General features: G+C 40.1%; 1 long non-coding RNA gene across 1 annotated transcript in view; it reads right to left on the bottom strand.

The window, feature by feature from the left end:
- Positions 1–694: 694 nt before the first annotated feature.
- Positions 695–4,592, bottom strand: part of LOC107724249 (uncharacterized) — a 19,143-nt gene continuing 15,245 nt past the window's right edge. The window contains exon 3 of the long non-coding RNA XR_001638011.1: positions 695–769. This is a non-coding gene — a long non-coding RNA (uncharacterized LOC107724249). The remainder of the gene's footprint in view (positions 770–4,592) is intronic.

The raw sequence follows: 4,592 nt of genomic DNA, 5'->3' as shown, positions 1-4,592 counted from the left end.
GCTGAGAATTAGTGTATGGTTTTGTAGATTTGGTGTGTGCTTCTGCTGTTTGAGTGTCAGCTTTCAGAAACTGTGTGACAAGTGAAGATTTAGTGTGTAAGCAGTTGAAAATAAAACTGTAACGGCCTTCCTCTGTATTTCAGTGACTATCCAAATGTGCATACAAACACCTTCAAATGCTAACGCGATCAGCTGGTCCTTCTGCAGTGAGAGGAAGACTTTCATCTGACTCGATATGAGATGAAACGCTGCATGTGGCGAATACGGTCTTCATAAACATCCTTCAGATCAAATTAAAAGCGACTCCATCAGCGTCTGTACTGCATGTGCTCTCTCACAGCCAGAACAAAGGTCCGTCCCGTCTCATGAAGACAAAGCGCTGATCATTCGGTGATGTCATCTTTAATTCCCGCGCGCCGCTGTCTGATGATGGCGACCCGTCTGAAAGAAACGACCTGCGCTTGTTTGTCTCGATGTGCCTGCAGGCCTGGAAGAATAAAGACATGTTTATCATTCATCATCTTACGCTGACGACCGTTTCCTTCCCTCACTGTGGACAATCGTGCCGTTAACCCTTTTGCTGCTCAAAACATTTTCATCCACAAATCTGGATTCTTACTTTTGTTAAGAAAAAAGTATATAGTGTCCTGTAACACCATAGATACCTGTTAAAGGAATAGTTGAGCCAAAAAATAAAAATCAGCTGAAAATGTGCTCCCCCTCAGATCATCCGAGATCAGGATGAGTTTGATTCTTCATCAGATTCTGACTGAATGGTTCTTTGTGGAACCAAAAATGGTTCTTCTATAGCATCTCTGTGAGGAACCTTTTGAAGCAAGTTTATTTTTAAGAGTGTAGTTTTGACCCAGCTGGATTGGGTTAAATGTTTTTCTGTTTCTTTTTAACTCAACTATTGTTTAAACATGACTATGTAACTGGGTTATAATTTTAAAATGAATACAAAATGGGTTGTAAATCTCAACTCAGTTTATGTTGAATAACTTATGTTTAAGGCTTAATTCAACCAGGGAAACACTTTATTTTAAGGAAATTACATATGCTAACTACAGCAAATTATACATAATTACAAAAACCGAGTTAAGTACTAATAATTATTATCTGCTTATACTACAGGGATATTGAATGCTTGAATCTGATTGGCTGATGAATGTTCTAGTGTGCAATTATTTTCAGGGAAACGCACAGCTAAAGTAGTTCCAGGCAGCTCTTGAGCTGTTTCCCATTTGAGTTTGCTGTTGTCACGTCAGTATCTCCTCTTAACAGCATCAGAGTAATATTTTGCGAGATTTACCAGGTCAATCTGAACAGCTAATTAGAGAAGACATCCTCAACAGCAGCCGGTTAGATTAGACAGCCATCAGACAATCCAGCATCCCGACATTAATGATTAAACACGCCAAGAGTCAATTATGATTTGCATGTTCCTTTTGATTTTCTCTCAGTGGAAACGGTGTTTAGCTGCACAGCCCAAGGCTTCAAGTGAATTGGCAAAAGACAGTGAAGCAATAAAATCTGTCCAAGAACAATATTTAAGTCCACACACTGAATATTCAAATTCAGCATGTTTTCGTCTTCCTTCAGTTTGATCTGAAGTCTTTAGTGTTTCTCACACTGAGATGTGGACACAGCTCATTCACTGAGCACATGTTATCAAGGTTCATCAGTGAGATCAAAAATAAAACACACTGACTCACAGTGACCTTAGAAACATGGATTGAGTTCAGCCGGACACTGGATTCATCAGCATGTATGTGTTTGTGTTGTGAATACAGCAGAGGAGAATGAATTATTTTCAGGGAAACGCACAGCTAAAGTAGTTCCAGGCAGCTCTTGACCGCATTACATGTCCGTATCACTTCGCCAAATGATTTCAGTTATTTCAAAGGTCCTTACAGCCTAAAATGGCAAAAAAAACAAAACCCACAACAACACTGAGCAGGGAAATAAATATAGTAAACAATAAGATAAAAATTACAAATTATTTCCATGGGTTTGCCACAAAATCACTCCACTTTGCATCATGTTCACATCACCTCCTCAGGTGTGCATTATTCCCTAATAATTCAACAGCCTGTCGTCAATTATTCGTAATGAAAACTGGGAAATACTATGGTGTAGAAGTAAGTCTACATAATCCTTTCAGTTTGCTACACAAATCAGGCAAAATTATAAACTTCTACATTACTATAATTAGTGTTGGGGAAAGTTACTTTTAAAAGTAATGCATTACAAAATTGCGTTATTCCCCGAAAAAGTAACTAATCGCATTACTTAGTTACTTTTTTATTAAAAGTAATGCGTTACATTACTTTTGTGTTACTTTTTTCTCATCTGGCATGGGCTTGCTTGTTTGTTTTTATTATAAAAAGTTATATTTTTGGCAAATTTAAAAGCACTTTCACACCAAAAGTGAAATGAATAAGCCTAAGGCTGAAACACAAATGTTGTTTATCTAATGTCATTTTTGCTTGTTAGTATGGTTGAATTGGATCATCAAAGGTCAGCAGTAAAGACATTGGCTAATAAAATGGGATTAAATACTTAAAGGATATTTCTGATATTTAACATATTTAATTATCGCAGGTTTGTGTCATATTCTGAGTTTATAAATTTTTTTATTCATCTGTTTTTGTTCAAGTGAGATGAGAACTACAGTAACATGTTCACACAGCGCACACAACGCTCTGCACTTACTCCTGATTTCTGTCACCATGGCAACACCAGAGCTGTCACTCAATACATGGAAACAAAGTAACTGGCGTTACTTATTTGAAAAAGTAATTCATTGTAAATTAAAAAGTAATGCATTACTTTACTAGTTACTTGAAAAAATAATCTGATTACTGATTACCCACAACACCGACTATAATGTAATATTAATACTCAACTTAAAATGCAAGCTTGGATGCACAAGTTGTTGAGTTTATAGAATGCATTAGTTGAAAGGATAGTCTAACTTTAAATTTTAAGTTGACACAACTTTTTTTTTTCTCAGAAAAGCTCTGAAATGATTGGCCTCAAGTTTTTAAGTTTTTCCTACTTGTGAGCGATTCGGCAGAAGGTGTTTAGCGCTGAAGCCCAGTGGAACGTGTGGATTGTTTTTTCTGTCTCAGGTCTGTGGGTGCCGCTGGTATTGAGAAATAACTCTGTCAATGCACAGCACTCCGACTACCAGCATCATTCCAGCGTCACGCGGCGCTCCATCATTTCCTCCGTCTGTCTGTCTGCCGGCCTTGACCGTCTCCGGGAAGAGGGAATTCCCTAATTCCTGCCTGGAAATGGAGCAGACTGTGAGTGAAGCGAGGATGGCTTCACAAGAACCCACAGGCCTGTGCGCAGGTCATTCATAACGTGTGTTTTAAGTGGGGCGAGCGTGACTTTCCAATGTTTTTGCCCATCCGTCAAACTCTCGCGTGGGACAGCGCTCTCGATTGGGACGGAGCAAACAGAGCTGCCCTACATTACTTCTCTCAACAGGTCCAGCGTCTCACAGCCGCTTTCATTTCCCATCTCCGTACGGGGGGATCGCACTTAGAGAATTTACATCGCTTCATGCGGCACAAAACTGATTAAAACCACTTATTGTGGGCTCTCAAGAAAAATGGCCATCGAGCCAACATTCGTATCCTCAGCGGGCTAAATAAGTTTCCATTGGCCTTTCTCTGGAAGCGCCGCTCTTATTCTTTTACGACGACATATTGTGTCAATTAGTCACCGAGGCCATTCCCAGACACATCCTATAAACTTGCCTTATTCAGTGTCTTCATCACTAGTCTTTGTTTAACATTTATGTTTATTGATACATGAAGATACATTTAAATAATTCAGGGCAAGCATTAGCCGTGAGGTGGCTTATTAATAATTGATAGGCTGTGGAATGGGCCGTGGCACTCTGGGAATTGATGATATTGTAGTAATGCAGGGCTGCAGCACGTGTAATGGATCTGCCTGCTTTAACTGATGATGGTTATTGTGGCTCAAAGATGCTCCGAAGGCGTTCTGGGTGGGGTTTGACTTACACTCGGCACATAGGAGCTGACACTGCAAATTGTGGCTTTAATAGCAGGGGTTCGTGCGCTCTACCGAGGGCCCTTAATGGACCGCGCCACGATTAGTGCGAGGAGAAGAAATGCATGCGGTGATATTAAAGGAAATCCAAGAGCATCCTCTGAGTTCCTCTGTCAGGCGTTCCTTCGTCTCCTGCCTCTGATCTGCTTCTTCAGTGCTGAAATGCTGTGTCCGGTCAGTCCTGAACATTTGTGCCATTCAGACGCACACTCAAACACAAACTCAACTGACAGACGCAAACAGAGAAAATATTTGCAAATGTCTGGCAACACAACTCTTCACATTAAGATTTCTGCCGTTTGAATTGTAAATTAAATTGAATGAAGTCTCTGAATCATCGCAGTATGATATTTCAGAGTTGAAAATCTGGACATTGCTTCGGGGTTATTACAGTTAACGAAAACTAGACACACACACACACACACACACACACACACACTCTCACACACTCACACTCTCACACTCTCTCTCACACACACACACACACACACACACACACACAC

This window comes from Sinocyclocheilus rhinocerous, unplaced genomic scaffold (assembly GCF_001515625.1).
Source record: "Sinocyclocheilus rhinocerous isolate Xijiao unplaced genomic scaffold, SAMN03320098_v1.1 scaffold365, whole genome shotgun sequence".
NCBI classification, from domain to species: domain Eukaryota; kingdom Metazoa; phylum Chordata; class Actinopteri; order Cypriniformes; family Cyprinidae; genus Sinocyclocheilus; species Sinocyclocheilus rhinocerous.
Note: the sequence above shows the minus strand (reverse complement) of the source record. Positions and strands in the feature narration are given on the sequence as shown.